Raw genomic sequence first — 23806 nt, forward strand, 5'->3', positions numbered from 1 at the left:
GCCAAGAGAAGGTAACTGGTAAGCCCAACAAATCATGGCCGTACAGCAAAGGTTATGGGCGCTACACAAAAAGTACAAAATATTGTGTTTTTTTTCAAAATTGCCGCTCTTTTTTTATTTATAGCACAATAAATAAAAAACGCAGAGGTGATCAAATACCACCAAAAGAAATCTCTATTTGTGGGAAAAAAAGAATGTCAATTTTGTTTGGGTACAGCGTCGCACGACCGCGCAATTGTCAGGAAAAGCAACGCAGTGCCATATCGCAAAAAATGCTCTGGTCATCGAGCAGCCAAATCTTCCGAAGCTGAAGTGGCTAAATTGGTTAAGTGACCGTTGATTAAACCGAAAACCAGGTTGTATCATCTACAAAGAAAACTCCTACAAAAATGATGAACCGACAAATCTTTGTCTAGACTTCATCTGTCAATGGGTGTAATGTACCGACTGCTATGAGACTTCTTTCTGTTGAATGTATTTATGTAAAGGTCAATGAGTGTACAGATTGCTGTTTGACCTTTCACTCAGTAATTCTGTTTAGCTGATAACCAGCCACAGAACCAAGCCATGCCAAATCTATAACAGACCAACGAAAATGATGAAAGGCTCTATCTTTTTAACCGCTTCCCGACCGCCTCACGCAGATATACTGCGGTAGAAGGGCACGTACAGGCAGATTAACGTACCTGTACGTTGCCCTTTAAGAGGCGACTTGTGGGTGCGCCCGCCGGGAGCTCCGTGATCGCGAGTCCCGCGGACTCGATGTCCGCAGGGTTACCCGCGATCGTCTCACGGAGAGGAAGAACGGGGAGATGCTAATGTAAACAAGCATTTCCCCGTTCTGCCTAGTGACAGTGTCACTGATCATCGCTCCCTGGAATTCGGGAGCTGTGATCAGTGTCCTGTCATACATAGCCCCTCCCCCCCACAGTTAGAATCACTCCCTAGGACACACTTAAACCCTACAGCGCCACCTAGCGGTTAACCCCTTCACTGGCAGTCACATTTACACAGCAATCGATGCATTTTTAATCGCACTGATCACTGTATAAATGTGAATGGTCCCAAAATCACGCCAAAAGTGTCCAATGTGTCCGCCATAATGTGTGCACAGCGTTGGGCTGTCTCCCAGGGGCCTGTTTTCTTTGTTGTACTTAAATATTTTTACATTAGCTGCTAATTATGCTACTTGGGGTACACTATTTGCTATCAGCATCTTCAGTTGGATGGTAATCTGTCCTTCATTGGTTGTCCCCATTGATGGTTGAATGTGGAATTAGACTTTTTTGCCCCTGCTATAAGCAAGTATTAATCTTTGTCTGTATTCATCAGAATGTGCCACGTGCTCTCTACCCCATCACAGCGTGGTTGACCTTCTCCATATATTTGGATGTGTCTTGGTTGTACATTTGCACTTGAGGCACAGCCCATTTGAAGATAGTGAGATTTATTTTGCTCTCTCTTGCTACGTCTTTGAAACTGTTTCCGTGTTCTGAGGAAGCCTTTACGGCGAAACGCGTTGACGCGACGCACAAGGGCTCAATGTACAAGTTGTATCATTTTATATGATTTATATATTCTTTTTTGAACACTGTTATGACATTGTATAATTTCTATTAATAAACTATTTTGTTACTTTCTTATTTGTTTCCATGCCTTAAAAGTCCAACCTGTTGATACCTATTTGGTATCTTCTTTGTTTTCCCATAATGTCGCAGTCATGATAAAAATTGCCATTTGCCGCCATCACTAGTAAAAAAAAAGAAAAATTATCAATAAAAATGCCATAAAACGATGCCTTATTTTGTAGACGCAATAACCTTTGCGCAAACCAATCAATAAAGGTTTATTGCGATTTTTTTTTTTTTTACCAAAAATATGTAGAAGAATACGTATCGGCCTAATCTGAGACAAAAAAATGTTTTTTTATATATTTTTTTGGGGATATTTATTATAGCAAAAAGTAAAAAATAATGAATTTTTTTCAAAATTATCGCTATTTTTTTGTTTATAGCGCAAAAAATAAAAACGTAGGGGTGATCAAATACCACCAAAAGAAAGCTCTATTTGTGGGGAAAAAAGGGCGTCAATTTTGTTTGGGAGCCACGTCACACGACCGCGCAATTATCAGTTAAAGCAACGCAGTGCCGTATCGCGAAAAGTGCTCTGGTCAGGAAGGGGGTAAAAATCTTCCGGAGCTGAAGTGGTTAAAGAATCCATCCAGGTATTTCACAAGGGCAGCGATCGAAGAATAGCGGGGCAGAGTAATACAACAAAGGCGAGTATAGGTGGGTTAATGGTGAGTTTGCAAGAGACCCTAACACATTGGCTCAAATCAAACATGTTTAACCACTTGATCTCATAAAGATTTACCCCCCTTCATTACCAGGCCAATTCTCTGCAGTTTTTTTTTTTTTTTTAATATTAACAAAAACATAATTTAAAAAAATATATATATTTTTTTTTACTTTGCTATAAAACATATATAAACATTGAAAAAACAAAACAAAAAAATGAATTTCCTCATCAATTTAGGCCAATATATATATATTCTGATACAAATTTTTGGTAAAAAAAAAAAAAAGAAAAAAAATCCCAATAAGCATATATTGATTGGTTTGTGCAAAAGTTATAGCGTCTACAAACTATGGGACATTTTTATTTATTTTTTACTGCTAGTAATGGTGACAATCACCGATCTATAGCGGGATTGCTATATTGTGACATACAGTCGGACATTAACTGACACGTCTGACCCTTTTTGGGGACCAGTGACACTAATACAGTGATCAGTGCTAAGAAATATGCACTGTCACTGTACTAATGACACTGGGTGGGAAGGGGTAATAGCGGGGCGATCAAAGGGTTAAATGTGTGCCTAGCCAGTGTTAGAATGTACTGTGGGAGGTGCTTTTACTAGGGGAAGGCATGGATCCATGTCCCTGCTTTGCAGGAAACACAGAATGCATGCCTTCCCTACTGACTAGGGGCAGCCCATCCATTAAGAAAGGGCCCCCCCTGTCCATTGCCGCCTACCATATCCATGAGTCCGACTCCTTTCAGGACACCGGTGTATGGATTCCAATGCGGAGGGGATGTTTTTTTGAAGTACTGATTAGAGTCAGAGGCTCCAATAAACTTCAATATAGGGTGGGTTTGGGTCGCACAGTATTCGCTGTTGTAACACTGATCCTCCTCCCAGTCAATCAGAAAGCGGGTTTTGACTCCTATCCTAGAAATCCTATTGGACGCCTACGAGGAGGAGGGGAGGAGCTGGAAGCCGCCGTGAAGGAGAGGACACTCGGAGCCAAGCCGCTGCACCACGCTGCTTGCCACCCTCAACTCGCCATGGTAGAGTAAGTGCCAGACCGACAACGGGGGGGGGGGGGTGCCTCTGGAGGGGGGATGGGTGGGGGTTTGCTGCCCCCCCAAAAAAATGAACCAGCCTCCACTGCTACTGACAGAACGTCGATCTGCCTTGTTTACAGGCAGACCACCATTCTCCCTCTGCACCAAATGATCAGCAGGTGCCAGCGGACATCGAGACCACCATGCCCGCTGCTCAGCCTCAGTCTCTCTGCAGAATGCCCCTTCTTCCTATTTTATGCCAGGGAAAATAATTAAAAACACTCCCCTTCCTCTCCAGAACAGTGTACCTGGGAGTTGAAGTCCAACAACAAACTATGAACAAGGTTAGGCTTCTTTTCTTGCATTGGGTTACACTTGTCTTGTATAATACCATTCACAAATAACGACTCATGCAGCAGTTACCTGTGGATGATTGGCCCTGGATAGAGACTGCAACTGTGAGTGGGGCAAAATATGTGACCTTCACCAAACATTTACTGGTGGTGAATCAATCACTGTTATTTAAAACGTGCACCTGAAACATATACCTGCAGTGAATGTTTGGTGAATCTCTCCCATGCAGGCAGGGGAGGTGCAAGGATTTTTGAAATCCTAGGCAAAAACCTAATTTTGATGCCCCCTCTTGGCCCCATCTCCTTTGCCCTGCCCATGTATTTGCCACCTTCCATCAAATGCAGGCTTACCAGCACCCATCAATGCAGCCTACCAGCACCCATCAATGCAGCCTACCGGTGGCCATCAATGCAGCCTACGGGTGGCCATCAATGCAACCTACTAGCACCCATTAATGCAGCCTCAACAGCGCCCATTAGTGCAGCCTCACCAGCGTCCATCAAATTCAGCCTCACCAGCATCCATCAAATTCAGCCTCACCAGCGCCCATCAATGCAGCCTACCAGAGGCCATCAATGCAGCCTCAACAGCACCCATTAGTGCAACCTCACCAGCACCCATCAAATGCAGCCTACCAGCGCCCATCAATGCAGCCTACCAGTACCCATCAATGCAGCTTGCCAGCACCCATCAATGCAGCTTACCAGCGCCCATCCATTCAGCCTCACCAGCACTCATCAATGCAGCCTCACCAGTGCCCATCAATGCAACCTACCAGTAGCCATCAATGCAACCTCAACAGCGCCCATTAGTGTACCCTCTCCAGAGCCCATCAATGCAGCCTACCAGCACCCATCAATGCAGCTTACCAGTGTCCATCAGTAAAGGTTTACTTGCTTCCATTCATTCAGGGGTCGGGACACAGACACAGTCCTCCACCAGCACTGTGCCTCTGACACTATGTGCGAACAAAGTGGCAGCTGCCTGCTGATGCTGAGACATAGTTGCTTGCTGCAGAGAGAAGAGAGTAGGAACACCAGTGGCCGGACACCCTAGGCAGGAGTGTGCCCTAGGTGGCTGCCTAGTTTGCCTAGTGGTAGCACCGGCCCTGCATGCAGGTAATCAAGTACAGATCCTGTTTGATAGGCAGCATCCCTAGGTGAAGCAGCCAGGGAATGACAGCTCTGAACATAAAAACGCTCAGAGCTGAGCACTTCTGGCTTCATACACAGTGAAGGGGTTCAGGGCATGAATATGCCCTGATCCCTTCCTGCTCACCATCCTGAGCACATTTGCTGTGGTCATGGGCTCCAAGAAAGAGTGCAAGAACTCAGAAACTGTGGGGGGTGGGGGGAGTGTCCAGTGGGGGGAAGGGGGGGCACCATAATTCCAGTATTGTAAAAGTAATTGGGTGGTTTTACAACCATGAGCTTGTTGTGAACCATTTAATACGTACACATAGCTCCCAACTGTCCCTGATTTCGAGAGACTGTCCCTGATTTCGAGCAATGTCCCTCTATCCCTCATTGTTCCTCATTGTCCCTCATTTTGGTCTGATCTATATAGTTGTATATAAAATGCACTTTTTATCTTTCAAAAAAGTGTTTCCCAGAGCTAAACCTTTCATCCAAATTATACATTTCTGCATTTGTAAATTTTAAAAGCCAATATAAAGGAATAGTAGTGGTAAAAACAAGCCCCTTTTTGGGGGGTTAATTCTCCTTTAAGGGGGTGTGGCATGGGGCATGTCCTATGCCTACATACATTTGCTAGTAGGTGTCCCTCATTCCCATCTCAAAATGTTGGGAGGTATGCATACATCCAAAGAGGCTAAGTGAGATAAACCAACAGTCTCAACAGCAACATCAGGAGCATGGTTCTGGTCTCACATTGCAACCTGATAATAGCTATTGTTACAATATAATCTGTAAATGTACAGAATTGGTCTCCATGTTTTCTCCCATCCATTTCCCCATAGTTGGAGTAAGAGTATAAAGAACAATAGGACTACGGTGTTTTATAAAAAAACAACAACAAAAAAAAACACACCATTGTAAAAAAGAAGAAAAATAAAGACAAAAGTGAAGAAGAGAGGAAGGATCAGGGGGAAAGGAGCAGGAGGAAGGGGGTCCTCCCTTAGGGTCTCTTGAGGCCAACATCATGTAACATGTCCATTGTTCCCACATTTTATTACATTTGTTTTATGTACTGTTGAACGTACTTGTAAGTTTGTCGATGATCAGGATCCAGTCCTGTTTGACATAGACAGTAGGACATTGCCGACCGTTTCCAGCTTCTTTCTATCACGATCCTGGTGGCCAGGATTATATATGGCACTAATCTGCTTGGATGTTTAGGGATATCAATGTCCAGTTTTTGAAACAAACAAGATTCTGGTGATCAGGGTAAGTTTACTGTAAAAGAGTAGATTAACCACTTGCTGACCACGCTATAGTCAAAAGACAATGCGGTCCATGAAAGCCCTCCCAGAACCACGCCCCCTGCGCACCCCCTGGGGCGTGCATTGCGTGCACTCTGTAACCACTTTGTCTTTTGGACACAGCTGATCACAGACTGTGGTGAAGTAGCAATCACAGTGGTCCTTTACCATGTGATCAGCTGTGTCCAATCATATCAACAAGAGACTTGACGGTTATCAGCAGTCCTTTTCTCATGCATTGTGTTTGTGAGGAGAGCTAATATATTTATAATCAGTGCAGCCCAATCAGTGCTGATCAGTGCAGATCAGTGCAGCTTATCAGTATCCATCTGTGCTGCCTATCAGTGCTGCCTATCAGTGCCCTTCAGTGCAGCCTCATTAGTGCAGCCTCATCAGTGCCCATCAGTGCAGCCTAATTAGTGCAGCCTCATCAGTGACCATCAGTGCAGACTATCAGTGCCCATCAGTGCAGCCTCATCAGTACAGCCTCATCAGTGCCCATTAGAGCCCATCAGTGCCACCTCATCAGTGCAGCCTCATCAGTGCCCATCAGTGTCATCTCATCAGTTAAGCCTCATCAGTGCTCATTAGTGCCATCAGTGCCCATCAGTTCCCATCAGTGCAGCCTCTCAGTGCCTACCATACATCAGTGAAGGAAAAAAAAATACTTATTTGCAACATTTTGTTTTTTGGTCTTTTTTCATTTGTTTAGCAAAAATAAAATAAAAATGTATATTTAATTTGTAAGTACAGACTTTTAAAGCTAAAAGGTTGTTCTAAAAAAAAAAAAAATTAATACAGTTGTACATTTCTTTACACAAAAAAAAAAAAAAGTTCTTGCATCAGCTTCATGTAACCTTCAGGGCAGCAGCACTCCGCCTGGGAGAGTGAATGGCAGCACTATGAGTCAATAAGCAGCGAGCAGCGCTGATGACTAAACAGTATGTTGCTGATCCTTTTTATTGTCCAATAGCAGACTTTAGGTGGGCATTTGAGCCTCGTGGTGTTTATTAACTACTTGCCCTCCCAAAGATTTACCCCCCACCCCTCTCTCTTCATGACCAGGCCATTTTTTGCTTTTTGGCACTGCATTATTTTGACTGACAAATGCGCGGTCATACTACAAATTTTTTTTGGGAGGGGGGGGGGGTGCAGCATTTAATAACCATGTCTTGGGCCGGCACTACATAGACCATAATGTTTCCTGTATTTACATCATATGCATGACCTGTTATCACTGCCCTTGAGCATTCTCTTGGTCTTACCAACATAAAAACTGCTACAAGTACCCTCTTATCTCACAATTGGCATGTGGTTTTTTTTTTGTCCTACTATTTATATAACATACCATGGTATGCACTGGACAGGGTTGTTAATGTGGGATTCATTTTTAACTTTACGCCAACTTATACTCTTTAAATTGAAGCATATATGTAAATGTGCACAAAACAAACTAACCCAGGTGCCGGTGGACAGGGATAATGAGTAATACTATGGCAACCAGGAGCAACCAGTAGACAATATAGAGGTGTTATTTTTTTTTCAACAAAGGGCATTATCTGAAAAAAATAAATGATAGCAAATAATAAAAAAAAGGCCACACTGCACACTTTCCAAAGTAAAAATGTAAAGTCTAATAAAAAATAAAAGTCAATGCTACGTCCGGGCATTACACCACCCTCTGAGCACTTGTACCCACGGTCGGAAAATTCAATGTAAAATGTCCGATCGGACCGCGTTGTCAGATAACCCGACATTGTGTGGGCTCCATCAGACTGTTTCCATCGCAATATCCGACGGGCAAAGTTGGAGAGCTGGGCTATACATTTTTCCGACAACATGATCCGATTGGACTTTGTCCGATCGTTTGTAGAGAATTCCGATTGGACAAAGTGCCACGCATGCTCAGATCAAATTACGAGACCAAAGCTATTGGCTACTAGCTTGAACGTAGTCCCGTCTTAACGAATGAATGTCATCACGTTCCGAACGATCAGATTTTCCAACAACTTTGTCCTATCGTGTGTATGCAACACCAGTTTCGAGCAAAATCTGTCAGAAAAAATCCGACGGATTTTGTTGTCGGAATGTCCGACCGTGTGTACAAGGGCTTAGAACCTTCCTCGATCCTATCTTCTCTTCGTCTACTTTTTTTTTCCTCTCCCCTTTCTCCTCTCTCTCAGGGATATCTTGATATCTTTGACTTTCTCCTTTACTTCTCTTGTATATATATATATATATATATATATATATATATATATATATATATATATATATATATATATATAAATTAGTCTTCCTCTGTAAGGGGGGTTGTTTTTGCCCCCTCTACATGGGGCAGATGGCAATCCAATGTCCAATGTGACTGGTTGGATACATGCTCTAATTAGACCAAGGTTTGAACTGAGCGGTTCTATGGACTCCTCTAGCTTTCATGCGATTGAGTCTCTCCTGTCTTGAGTCATGGAATGCTATCTGCCTTAGAAACTTCTGGGGGGACGAGGCCTTTGCTGTTGTGCTATGGGGGGGAGGGGGGGTACTTCACATTCACAGATTGATCATGGGGGTGGTGTGTTGTTACTCTCTCGAGCATGAGAGACATGGCTTATAGTCCACGCGGTCTTCTGTATTTAAATAAGTTCCTCTGGGCCAAGGCTCTTGGGTGGCGCTTCAGGTGTAGGCAACATCCTTGCTTCTTTATGATAAACAAGATGTTCTTAACCTGGTATTCGAACCAATATATAAACACATTGGCACTTGATGTATAAGATCCCGTATATATATATATATTGTTGTAATCTTGTGCAAAAGCCTTGCAGAAAAATAAAAAATATATATTTTTTTTAAATTAAAAAGACAGTACATCACAATAAGCAAGAAATAAATATAACATCAGTGATAAATGGAGGATGGAATCACAGAAAGGGAGATGAGAAAGGCAGATGGTGGCAGATCTAAAAAGCTGGAAGGGTTAAAGTAAACATAAACTCAATTGGTACATTTTTCCTTTAATCTGTTAATTTAAGACTATGGCTATACTGGTGATTAAATTCCCTTGCTACTAAGAGGTTTAAGTGTTTGTTGCCAGTTATCTCATTAACATCATATTGATTTTAGTGTGCTGAAAATGCCAAGCGATAGTCGTATCTCTGAGAGTTATAAAACCCAACTCGGGGTATTTTTGTAAAGTATCTTTCTGGACCCCTTAAAAAGAATCTCTGGCTGAAACCTTCAATCTAGAGCTGTCTTTGTGATACATTTTTTTTTTTTTTTGACACAAGATGTCCTTAGTTTTCCCGGCTGAAGAATATCCAGGGTCAATCAACACGGACGACTAAGGAAGCGATGGTGACTGCAGAGTGTCCTGATAAAGAGAAAAAGAGGGGGCCTCCAACCCTCACCAGGCAGATGTGGGAGCAATGTCAGCAGGATATAAGCTGTAAAGCAGAACCACTAAGCTGTAATAGACTAATAGTGAAGACCAAGTATCATACTTAGTCCATGGCTACAATATACAGTATCTCACAAAAGTTAGTACACCCCTCACATTTTTGTAAATATTTTATTATACCTTTTCATGTGACAACACTGAAGAAATGACACTTTGCTACAATGTAAGGTAGTGAGTGTACAGCTTGTATAACAGTGTAAATTTGATGTCCCCTCAAAATAACTCAACACACAGCCATTAATGTCTAAACCGCTGGCAACAAAAGTGAGTATGCCAATAAGTGAAAATGTCCAAATTGGGCCAAATTAGAAATTTTCCGTCCCCGGTGTCATGTGACTCATTAATGTTACAAGGTCTCAGGTGAGAATGGGGAGCAGGAAAAAAGAGGATAAAACTGCGCTACGGGAAAACAAATAGTATTGAACGGAAGCTGCAATTCAAATGTACACCAAAAATACACCAAACAGAAATAGAAAGAAAAAAGAACTGCGCTAACCACAAATACCCAATACGATTAGGGTATATAGAAGTGCCAGACCCACACTGTGGGTCTTAGTATCTGATGTCTCTAAGACCACCTCCAAAGTGTAGTGTAAACCATATACGGATAAATGCAATTGAATACAAAAACAAACCATAAATACGTGTCAAATAATGTGAATTCCCCAAACACAGTATAAGTATATCAAACTCTGTGTATGAACCCCTAAACCATAAAAATGAGAATATGAAAAAAATATTTGCTATTAAGCATAAATGGGCTATCAAAAGAATATATATTTGTGTTTAGAGACACTCTATATAATGTCCATATAGTCATGTGTCAAAAATAATAATAATAGAATGTCCATATAGTAAACAAACACCAGTGAAGCAAAAATTCAAATGAGGTACGGCAGTGAAGAAAAAGTTCCAAACGGCTGAATTACAGATACACGAATTGAAAATCTTCTCCAAAGATGTGGTGTGCTTATCCCATCACCGAATGAATGAATTAGCTCCTTACCAGATCCAAGCGACCCCCCGTTACAGAGGGTCACCACAAGCAGCAGCAGTCAAAGGGTATCCGGATAACACTTCCTCCTCAGGTGATCACGAAACTTCCACGCGATAGGGTTATGGCTGTCACTCACTCCCAACTCGACGTGGTATCACATAAGGAAAAACATAGGCTCCAGATAGTGTAAAACCAAATGACTTTAATTTTTTAAAAACGAACGTAAACACTTACATAAAAGACTTTAAAAGCAGGTTCAAAACAAAGACGTGCACCGGCCGGATACACGCCAACGCAGAGACCAACCCGTCCTTCCTGGTCCACAAAAGCGAACACGACTGGGGTGACGTCGACACGTTCGCACCGCCCTACGCGTTTCGTACTAATTTACGTCGTCCAGGGGCACGGGCGGCGTGCGACGTCACCCCTTTTATAACCATAAACTTAACCAAGCCTCACTTTGGGTCAGCGGCCATCTTAGATGTCACATAAACATTAAAAATCAAAAAACGTAGGCCAAGCCTCACTATCAATCACGAACGTCAGATGTACGTATCCGCAACGGACGTCCTGTGGCTGCGGACCATACCTCGTTTCCATACGAACGTCATATGATCATAAGCCAAGCCTCGCTTCCACGTATTAACCCTATCGGCAGAGGGACGTGGCAAATACCCTCATTTTAAGGTGCCCTTCCTATATCCAAAAACAGGGTATAGTGTAGATCACCAAAAAAGGGGTAAAATAAAATGGAAAATCAATAAGATAAAAAGAATAATAATGATAAGTTAAAACAAAAAATGGAATAAAATATCACAAATAGGAATAAAAATTCATCAAAAATTCTACGTTTCCCGATGTATTCATACAGCCATCAAATTCAATTAAGTATAGGCAAATAGGTATAGAAATACATCAAAAATTATGCATTTACCCGATGTATTTATATAGCCATCAAATTCAATTGAGAAATGGGATTACTGTAGACATGTATTTCAAATGCCTTGCTGTCTCGCATATTCCCCAGGGGTTATTTCTAGAACACCCCAAACAAGTGTCGAAGGATGCACTTAAACGTAACCTAGAGGGCCGCCAGACCCAAAACCAGGCCTACCACACAAGAATATGCTCTACATTGATATATACCAAAATAAACAGCAAGAAAAAATATAATAAAATAAAAAATACAGTGGAGTGGTTTTACAGTAAAACGTGGTGGAGAAGCGTTACATCAAACAGGTCACCTCAAGAGTTATTAATAAAGGCATTTACATCGGTGTCCACATTAAGGCCAAACGGAACATATGTTTTTAATTTATGAATCCAGGCCATTTCGAGCTTGGATATCTCCCTAACCAAGGACCCTCCCCTCCAGTGGGGCCTGTATTTGTCTAGGCCGACAAATAGGGTACCTGATGGGTCTCTCTTGTGTGTCTGGTCGTAATGTCTGGACACAGGGTGTTTGTCGAACCCACGTCTGATATTACCAATGTGTTCGTTCACCCTGACACGAAGTGCCCTCTTGGTCCGCCCAATATACTGGAGGCCACAGGGGCACTGTAAAAGGTAAACCACAGCCTCCGAGGAGCAAGTAATAAAGGACTCTATATCGTATGTTCTAGAAGTACTCGAAGATACGATACTAGAAATCTTAGAGCCCCTATGCGAATTCAGGGTACAGACCTGGCAGTTCTTACATTTATAGTAGCCAACTAGATTTTGGAAAAAACATCTATTGGCCCTAGGCGGGTCTTGTACACTGGGGGCAATCTTGTTTCCCAGTGAAGAGGCCCCTTTAAAAATTATTTGGGGTTTAACAGGTAGAATAGGATTCAAAACATGGTCACTAGTAAGTAAGTGCCAATGTTTTTGAATCAAATTTCTCACACCACGATGTTGGACTGAGAAAGTCGTGACAAACGGTACACCACCCTGTATATCAGCCCTAGCACTTTGTCTGTCTGCCAGTAGTGAGGGTCTGTCTCTAGTCCGGGCAAACTTCATGGTTGCATCAAGGGAAACGGGATCATATCCCTTTTCCAGAAATCTACCTGCCAAGATCGCTGCCTGTTCATCATATTTTACAATGTCCGAACAGTTCCGTCTGAGGCGTAGAAATTGCCCCAAGGGGACAGCTTTTAGCCAAGGTTGAAAGTGGCAACTATCGGTAGGGATGTACGAGTTCCTATCGGTAGATTTGAAATATGTGGATGTAATGAACTCATTACCAACCCTCCTGATGTTAAGATCGAGAAAATTGACCTCATCCTGGCTAGCCTCAAAGCTAAATTTAATCCCTCTGTTGTTTTCATTTAGACCAGCCATGAACGACCGCAAGTCTGGTTCTGTTCCTTCCCAAAGGAGGAGGACATCATCGATATACCTCGCCCACAGGACTATCTCAGACCTTCTAGGGGCATCGATGATGTCCTCCTCCCATTTGGCCATGAAGAGGTTGGCCAGACTGGGGGCATATTTTGCCCCCATGGCCACACCCCTATCCTGGCGATAAAATTGCTGGTCAAACCAGAAATAGTTGTGTCCGGCCGCATATTCCAAAAGTTCTATTAGGAAATCAATCTGAGGTAAAGGAAGACCCGATCCCCTCTCTAGGAATAGTCTCACTGCCTCGACCCCTAAGGAGTGGGGGATGATGGTATACAGTGAATTCACGTCTGCCGTGACCAACCAAAGACCATCTCCAGGGGTGATACCGGACAGAAGATTGATTACATGTTTAGTGTCCTTGACATAAGACGGGACCTTTTGGACCAAAGGTTGCAAATAGTGATCTATATACTTGCCCACCCGGGACGTAACCGAGTCAATACCACTGACTATGGGTCGTCCCGGGGGGCAAGTTTGATTCTTATGAAGCTTCGGGAGGTGGTAAATGACAGGTGTACGGGGGGCACAAGGTATCAAAAAAAGTTTTTCTTTATCGTTTAAGATGCCCCTCCGATGGCCTCCCTCCACAATCCTACCCAGTTCCTTCTTATACTTGTCCACTGGATCCCGATTAAGGATAGTGTATGTTTCCATATCTTCCAAGATGCGATACATCTCTTTCATGTAGTCACAACGGTCTAATACCACGATCCCCCCCCCTTTATCGGCGGGTCTAATGACCAGGGACTTGTTGTTACACAAGGTGTCTAGGCCCATCTCCAGATCTCTCCGCATTTTAACTTTCTTTACCCTAATGTCCTCCAGGTCACGTAGTACCACATCCCTGAATACCTTAATACTGGGTGCAAGGGATCCTGGAGGATTAAAAAGGGAGGCATTTGAGAGGTTGGAGTGTTGAAACTCCGTAGTTCTCGTGGTACTCTCTCTGATGGGATTACCCAACATATACCGTTTTATATTTAACTTGCGGACGAATTTGTGTACGTCCATATAAGTTTGAAACTTGCTCAGGCATCTGGGCGGAGCAAATTTCAAACCTTTGTCAAGTACTTTGGTTTCAGAGGTCGTGAGTTCCTGTTTGCTAAGGTTAAAGATTCCGGTTCCTATGGCCTCTTTCTTTTTTGTTGACTGGGCTCGCCTCCCCCCTCTAACCCCTCTCTTTGTTCGACGGACCTTTTCAGGCCTCTGTTGTCCCTGGGAAAAAAATGTTGGTTATTAATCCCACTGGTGTGGGGCCCTTCCTCATAGGCGGGCTGTTGGTGTCCCCGTCTAAATCCTGGGCTCCCCTGGAAATGGGAATCCGGATGGCGTCTACGGTCCGCCCTCCAATTCCCTCCCGCTCGGTCCGATCCCCTGGGGGTCTCAGAATCAGAGAGGGGAAAAAAACGATTTTGAGTAGGGACATTATAATTATAATTCCTATCGTCTCTATTGTGATAGGGGAGGTTCCCTTGGTAGGGGCCCTGAGTCCATTCTAGGGGCCCATAGGTCCCTGAATGGCTGGGTCTTCCTGTTCTCGGGGAAAAAGGTACTCGATAAGGGTGTGGCCCATTTGGCTTGGGGCCTTTTTTGGGGATTCTCTGTTGGGGAGCTCCCACATATTGATTCCTAGTCTGGTTTGGAGTTTTATGATTGTTCACAGGTCTCCTAAAACCATAACTGGTACCGGGATTAGGTTGGGTGCTGTTCGGGGGTGGTTGTGCGGGGTTACCTCCCACTGCGCCCAATACATTCAGTTGTTGTGATGTGTCCATCTGGACCTCCACCACCTCTTCCAAATCTAGGTCCCTCTGCCAAGAGAATACCATCCCAGTATTGTAATCCTCCTTATCTCTATTATATTTCCGTTTTTTCTTAATTTTCTGATCTCTTTCTTCTTTTTCAAGCACCTTCAACAGGTTCTTGAATTAGAAATTTTCCGTCCCCGGTGTCATGTGACTCATTAATGTTACAAGGTCTCAGGTGAGAATGGGGAGCAGGTGTGTTACATTTGGTGTTATCGCTCTCACTCTCTCATACTGGTTACAGGAAGTGTCAACATGGCACCTCATGGCAAAGAAATCTTTGAGGATCTAAAAAAAATAATTGTTGCTCTACATAAAGATGGCCTAGGCTATAAGAAGATTGCCAAGACCCTGAAACTGAGCTGCAGCATGGTGGCCAAGACCATACAGCTGTTTAACAGGACAGGTTCCACTCAGAACAGTCCTCGCCATGGGATTGCAATCCCAACCCCATGAGTAAGTCTGTGTGACGAAACATGTCGGCTGTACAGCAATCATCATCACTGACGTAGGACGTGGAACATCAGACCAGGAAGTGTAGGCTGGAGTTTGTGATCCGGGACCAAGGAAGTGGTTAGAGTGACACACGCTAGCACACCTCGGGTCTGCTGTGATCACAGTATCCACCGTACCATATCTAGCTTCTTTTTGGAGACTTGCGGTGATTACTTTTGCTGGTTTTGAGATCCGTGAAATGTGATTGTAAAGGTTGAAGATTTGAAGTGTTTTTACAGGCATACTCCACTTTTAAGTACTCAATGGGGTTTATTTACTAAAGCTGGAAAGGGCAAAATCAGGCTCATTGGTTTCTATGAAGAAGTGAGCCTGGTTTTGCACTTTCCAGCTTTAGTAAATAAACCCCATTGTGTACTTAAATGTGGGGTATGCCTGTATTAAACTGGTTTTGTACATTATCACACTATTGGAGCACCTTTATTATTATTTACATGTGGAGAGATACCTTATGTGCACGGTTGGATTTTAAATACTTGTCTAAAACCCTTTCTATGGGGTTTGAAAGCATCTTAGGCTAACACGAGAGTGTAGGCATTGGAATTTGGTGAGTGCGTTTCTTTTGGGGAGTGAAGTCACTTGCACATTGGTGTGGTGAAGGAAACAGGAATATTCTACATCAAATAAGAATCCACTTGAACACTTTATGGACATTTTGTTTGTGATATAATTTGTTTTTTTAATTTTCACTTGTCACAGGGTGAAATTTGTGTGTGTGTATATATATATATATATATATATATATATATATATATATATATATATATATATATATATATATATATATATTCAATTATATTTGTATTTTACATTTCACTATATACATATTTATTCACTTTTATATTTTATTCACATATATGTTTTTTGGTATTTTGGGTTAAAAAAACATCCCTTTATTTATCTAGCGCCACTATTGTGTTCTGTTGTCAAAATTGTGTGATAAGGGTTAAAATACAATTCGTATTCCATATTTTTCATAAGTGGCAGCTTTAGGTTAGGTCTTTAGTCTTCTGGTGCAGTGGTGGTATTTTGAGTGGTGGCGAGTTTTTACTTGAAATACCAACAATTTTTGTTATAAGGACATGGATTACTGGAACCATGTCCTGTGGTCTGATGAGACCAAGATAAACTTTGGTTCAGATGGTGTCAAGCATGTTTGGCGGCAACCAGGTGAGGAGTATAAAGACAAGCATGTCTTGCCTACAGTCAAGCATGGTGGTGGGAGTGACATGGTCTGGGGCTGCATGACTGCTGCCGGCACTGAGGAGCTACAGTTCATTGAGGGAACCATGAATGCCAACATGTACTGTGACATACTGAAGCAGAGCATGATCCCCTCCCTTTGGAGACTGGGCGGCAGGGCAGTGGTCCAACATGATAATGACCTCAAACACACCTCAAAGGTGACCACTGCCTTGCTAAAGAAGCTGAGGGTAAAGGTGATGGACTGGCCAAGCTAGTCTGCAGACCTAAACCCTATTGATCATCTGTGGAGCATCCTCAAATAGAAGGTGGAAGAGCACAAGGTCATCCACCAGCTCTGTGATGTCATTATGGAGGAGTGGAAGAGGACTCCAGTGGCAACCTGTGAATCTCTGGTGAACTCCATGCCCAAGAGGATTAAGGCAGTGCTGAAAAATAATGGTGGCCACACAAAATATTGAAACTTTGGGTCCAATTTGGACATTTTCACTTAGGTGTGTACTCACTTTTGTTGACAACAATTTAGACATTAATGGCTGTGTGTTAAGTTATTTTGAGGGGACATTAAATGTACCCTGTTATACAAACTGTACACTCACTACATTGTAGCAAAGTGTCACTTTCTTCAGTGTTGTAACATGAAAAGATATAATAAAATATTTACAAAGTGCACTCACTTTTGTTAGATACTGTATATCTCTCATACTACTTAGCCTCAGATGGCTTCAAGGTGGGAAAAATAATAGATGGACCAAACCGCGGGATCAGAAATCTAAAATAATCTGATGAAAGCACCAAATTACCAATCTTGGTGTATGGCAAAAATTGTACACTGATATTTCCTGCCGTTTCTCCAGCTAGATTGAAATACATTTTATAAAAGCATATTGTGCAATGATGGCTATTTAGTTCTTATGAGATATCAAGATTTGAGGAGTAATTAGTGGCAATCTAGCTGGAGAAATGGCAAGAGAGTGGAGTGGTTATCCCAATATGAACCAAAGGCAACATTTTTTCTAGGCTCTGGTGAGTGACCATTTCAGAAGGTAGTGGTAAATAGGGATGAGCTGAACACCCCCCAGTTTGGTCCGCACCAGAACATTCGAACGGACTGAAAATTCGTACGAACTTTAGAACCCTATTAAAGTCTATGGGACTCGAACTTTCGAAATCAAAAGTGCTAATTTTAAAGGCTAATATGCAAGCTATGCAACAGACAACACCAGCAATAAGGAATATCTTCAGGTGTATACTGTGCTGGAGGCACACAACACACACTCCTGCAGATGCCTGTATTGGAGAACATCAGCAATAAAGGGTAGATACAGGTATATACTGTGCTGTGCTGGAGGCACACAACACCCAATAACTCCTGCAGATGCCTGTATTAGAGAACACCAGCAATAAAGGATAGATACAGGTGTATACTGTGCTGGAGGCACACAACACCTACTAACTCCTGCAGATGGCTGTATTAGAAAACAACAGCAATAAAGGGTAGATACAGGTGTATACTGTGCTGGAAGCACACAACACCCACTAACTCCTGCAGATGGCTGTATTAGAGAGCAACAGCAATAAAGTGTAGGTACAGGTGTATACTGTGCTGGAGGCACACAACACCCACTAACTCCTGCAGATGGCTGAGAAAAGAACACACTGTCCCTGCCTATCTAGCTCTTTCCGTGGACGCCAACACACTACACAAGGCCGCCACACTGGCGGCCTTATATAGTTTGGGGCGTGTACTAAACCCCCTGAGCTATAATTGGCCACAAGCATCCTGCCTGTGGCCAATTATGGCTCTCCTCGCTGCTGGCGCTGTGATTGGCCAAGCATGCGGGGTCACAGTGCATGCTTGGCCAATCATGAGCCAGCAATGCACTGCGATGGTGTAGTGCATTGTGGACCGTTCATGCCACACGGTCCACAAAGTTCTGAATTCTCCGAACAGACAAACGCCCGATGTTCGAGTCGAACATGCGTTCGAATCGAACACCGAGCTCATCCCTAGTGGTGATGCACAAAGTGGTAAAAAGGCTTCCAAAATAGCACGGATGTGATTTTGACACACTACACACATGAGATTTAAATGATATAATTGTGAAGTGGACTTTGGGAAATATTGTTAAAACCCTGTGTCCTGTAGTTTTTAGAACTTTGCAATTTTTTACTTGATAAATTAATAATTTGCACTATAACCTTGCACCATAAAGTTATACAGTTTTGATGTTTGTGCACATTTCCGGTTGGCTTTTTAGGGATAACAACTCATGTGGCTAAAAGCAGCTCAGTTGTTATCCTAAAAGAGCCAGAAGGGACACCCCCCCTACTGCCTTCCTCTGCTCTTCCCCGGCCTCCCGTCTCACCGGGCGACCCCAGCCACCAGCCGGTGCATCTACTGCTTAGGCTGAGACCCGAACAAAACGGGATTCGGCTTTGATCGGGTCTCCCATGTAAAATCCCGGAAGTGACATCACAACGTCACTTGCGGTTTACTCGGCTGCCAATGGCGCCAATTTGAAAAAAAAAATGACAGTATTCAGAATTGCCAATTTTGCCGGTCTGAATATTTTTAAGTGCAAAGGAGGGATTTGGGGTCTTTTAGACCCACGGTCCCTCCATAAAGAGTACAGTACCTGTCACCACCTATTACTGTCACAAGGGATATTTACATTCTTTGTGACAGCAATAAAAGTGATCAGAATTGTTTTTTGTTTTTTTTAAGGGACAATATAAAAAAAAATTATATTATTAATTATTTAAGTGCTCCTGTCTCGGCGCAGCAAAAAAAAAAAAAAAAAAGCATACGTAAGTCGCGCCCACAAATGTAAACGGTGTTTGAATCACACATGTGAGATATCACCATGATCATCTGTGTGAGAGTAATAATTCAAGCAAAAGATCTCCTCTGTCGTCATTCCACGAGTGTTGCGCAATTTCAAAGCATGACATGTTAGGTATCTATTTACTCGGCATAACATCATCTTTCACATTGTCTATAAAAAAAAATTGGGCTAACTGTACTGTTTTTTTTTTATTCCTGAAAGTGTCTTTTTTCCCCAAAAAATTGCATTTGAAAGACTGCTGCGCAAATACAATGTGACATAAAATATTGCAATGATCGCCATTTTATTCTCTAGGATTTCTGCAAAAAAAAATATATATATATATATGTAATGTTTGGGAGTTTTAAGTAATTTTCTAGCAAAAAAATACAGATTTTAACTTGTAAGCAACAAATGTCAAAAATAGGCTTAGGTATGAAAAGGTTAAAACATTACAGTATAAAGTCTTTTGTTACACAGTGTCTAGTCGTCAAGTGCAAAAAATATAGCTGTTCATCCAACCAGAAATCTTGCAAGCTGATGTCTTGTATCTATTTGATAAAAGATTGCAACTAATGGTATAAGTGCAACTCTCAGTGAAAACATTGGAGAGAAAGAACAGGAGAGCCCTTATATGTTGAACTAAATTAGAACCTAGGTGATAAACATGAAATATTGTAAATGGAAAAATTAGTGTAATTTGCTCACGCAACCTTTAAAGTAGGCTTATGAAGTATACATCAGTCTCCACGTAGTTCTTGGGAGGTGATAGTCACACTCAAATGCTCCGGGTTGGTCCAAATCCTATCCAGAAAAAGAAAACTTGGAAATAGGCAGCGTAACTTGGAAAAAGAGCCTGTCAATTGGCAGCAATTCTCTTGAACTAATGAGAAATAAAGTCTCTCACATCTGGTGAGGTTGCAAAAAAAACATTCTAAATAGTAGGCTTATGATAAAACACATCTGTTTCCATGCAATTCTTGGGAGGCGAAGGTCACACTCAGATTTTCTAGGCTGGTCCAAATCCTATCCAGAAGGAGCTTAGCAATAGTCAGCGGCAGCATATCATGAAAAAAAGAGCCCATCAATTGTCAGAGGTGCCCTGGAAGCAATGAGAAATTAAGACTCAAAAAGTCAATGGAATAAAAAAAAGTTTAATGTTCTTTAATAAAGGCAAAGTAACGTGTTTCACAACTAGCTGCCCCTTCGTCAGACATCAAGTCTAGTGACAAGTTTGTCAAGGCCGAGGGCATACAGTTCCCAAGTTCAGCTTCTCAAGTGACTTGTCTGCCAATAAAGGGGCAGAAAACTGCAAAACACATTACTTGGTGCTCATTAGACACTTCCCATCTTAAGGACGTACCTGTACATCCTTGGATGGGAAGAGTAATATCATGCACGCATATGTAAATGACAATTGCACCACACATGTTCTCAAAAAGGATATGGGGGAACTGGAGAAAGTGCAGAGAAGGGAAACCAAACTGATAAGAGGCATGGAGGAGCTCAGCTATGAGGAAAGATTAGAGGAACTGAATTTGGTCATTGTCGGGGTTAATACCTCCCCCAGTCCCCGGGGGAGGCTCCCCTCGGTTGCCTGAGTTACTGTGGGGGCTTAAGCGTTTGGGTAAGAACCTGAATGTATTTATCTGCATTGTAATTTTGTTTCCCCTTTTTCCCCATTTTTCTTATTGTATTTATTGATTGTACCTTATTTAGATGCTGTCTAGATATTTACTGTAATTGTGATATATTTTTTTAGATGTTTGTATTTCCTGAAGAAGCTGAAAAGCGAAACTGGTCAAAATACTTCACCCCTTATATTAGCCCTTGATTGTTTTATTGTTATTTGTTTTTATGATTAAATAAATTGATATAATTTTTTTTATATATTTGCTTTTCTAATTGATTTTGTATATTGTGTTGTGCACCGCAATAGTCCCCTTGCTCCTTTTCTCTTCGGGCAGTTCTGGTTGGGGACCAGAGTTTCCAATATCCATTTCACATACATTTGGGATGATGGTGTACGATGAAATTTTGTACTTGCAATCACATTTCACTATGCTGTGAGGCCATCCAGTTTTTTGGGATTGTATGATATTATTTATTTAGTTTCTTTTTGTGGTTGAACTATTCAACCTTACTAACTATGTAACTGGTAACTTGTGAAAGGCCTTTAAGGCATTGCCTATAGAGATTTTTCGGTACCAAAGTTTGGCGCCCCTCCATGGGCGTACACAATTTTAAAAAGCATGGCATGTTTGGTATCTATTTACTTGGCACAACATAATCTTTTATATCTTACCAAACAATTGGGTATTATATTGTGTTTTTGTTGCATTAAAATTCATTGAAATGTTTTATTTTTTCAAAAAAGTTGAATTTGGAAAAACCGCTGTGCAAATATTGTGTGACATAAAAAATATGCAAAACCCACCATTTTGTTCTCTAGGACCTTTGTTTAAAAATACATATAAGGTTTTGTGGTTCTAAGTGGTTTTCTGGCAAAAAAAAAAAATAGTAGTAGGTAGTAGAGGAATGACAGAATTGGCCCAGACTGGAAGTGGTCAGCTTCCAACTGTTCTAATCCATTGATGACTTTGTGATCCCTCATTTCTCATTACTTTCAGGGTGCCTCTGTCAATTAATGGGCTCCTTTTTTCCATTATAAACTACTTGCGCCCCCTTCCTTTCCCTATGTTATGCTATGGCAGGGGCATTGCTAGATCTACAAAAGATCTGGAGCTAGAGCCCATAGCAGCGAAGTAAAGAAAGTCATACGCTTGGCCGGGCATACACATGTATATAATATACGTGTCTATATATATATATATATATATATATATATATATATATATATATATATATATATATGTATATATATATATATATATATATATGTATATATATATATATATATATATATATGTATATATATATATATATGTATATATATATATATATATATATATATATATATAAGAGGGCCAGTATGGTGGCCCGTAATTATGGGAGGAGCCCGGAGGGTATATAATCAGACCACCCACAACGGTCTGTGTCGGTTCCAGTGCAAGGTACTGCACATCAAGGGGCTGACTCTTCTCAGCTCCCTCCCGGTCGTCTATCTGTGTGTCCAATCGTAGGTGCACTTCGGCTTCTTCATTCGTGGTCTTCGTCGGCGGTTCCCGCTCATGGTTGCAGATAAGTAGTATCCGAATCTTTTCATATCATGTGCAAACTTGCGGCTTATCGTGCTTACTATCCTGCACCCCTTTTGCAAAACCTACCTCTGAGTTGTTGACACTCATGTCCCGACGTTGTTCGGCACAGCCGAGTCGCTATCAGTTGTTCCTCGTTATCACTCGCCATAGGCTTCACTGGTTATAAAATTCACTATTCTCATCCTTTTTTGAGATAAACAGGTATTGTTTGTATGGGTTTCTGTGGCTGATTGAGGTGTAATTAAACCCACCTGATGTCTTACCTGCACTTGACTAGCCTGGGGGGATGGGTGGTTGATAGGTGTTTGGTTTCACAGTAAGGAAGGGCATACACTCTACAACCAATTCGTATCAGATACTCCTTACTGCCAATTTATATCAGATTCATCTCATACATTTTTGAGCTGATTCGTGTCAAATGCATTGCAGAGGCTGACTCTGCCAACTCACTGCATGTCCACGTAGTTGTACCTTCGAGATCGGTCGTTACATAGTTACATAGTTAGTCAGGTTGAAAAAAGACACAAGTCCATCCAGTTGGAGTCGTATATCTTCATTGATTGTCCCACGCTCGGACCGCTACACACTCGCTGTCGCAGGTAGGACTTTGTTGTTACCGCTCTTCTAAACTCCAATAGTTACCTTATCATGTTCGTTTTGCAAAGTCGCACTTATGCCCCCGTAAGTCTATGTCATCTTTCATGTATTTCATCCTTTCTACCCAACGCGGGTTTACTCGAGCCGATCACTTCACGGTCGATGCGGTCAAATCCGACATTCAAGCCCCTTACTCACCTCGCATCTACGGCCGATTCGAAATCTAGTCGCAACTTCGCTTCTATGTTTCGGATCCTCGGCAATCACAAGCCCCTTCAACCGTCATCACCATTTAGTTGATTCGAACCCAGCCATATCATCGGCAATACGGTCAGATCTGTTAATACGAGCCCCGTAGTCACCTCATATCTACGGCCGATTTGAAATCTAGTCGCAACTTCGCTTCTATGTTTCGGATCCTTGGCAGTCACAAGCCCCTTCAACCGCCATCACCATTTAGTCGATTCAAACCCAGCCATATCATCTGCAACACGGGCAGATCTGTCATACGAGCCCTGTAGTCACCTCGCATCTACGGCCGGTTCGAATCTAGTCGCAACTTCGCTTCTATGTTTCGGATCATTGACAATCACCAGCCCCTTCAACCACCATCACAATTCAATCAATCCGAACCCAGCCATATCCTCAGCGATACGGTCGG

This window comes from Lithobates pipiens, unplaced genomic scaffold (assembly GCF_037356315.1).
Source record: "Lithobates pipiens isolate NorthernLeopardFrog02 unplaced genomic scaffold, aLitPip1_a1.2 Scaffold_19, whole genome shotgun sequence".
In the NCBI taxonomy this organism is placed as follows: domain Eukaryota; kingdom Metazoa; phylum Chordata; class Amphibia; order Anura; family Ranidae; genus Lithobates; species Lithobates pipiens.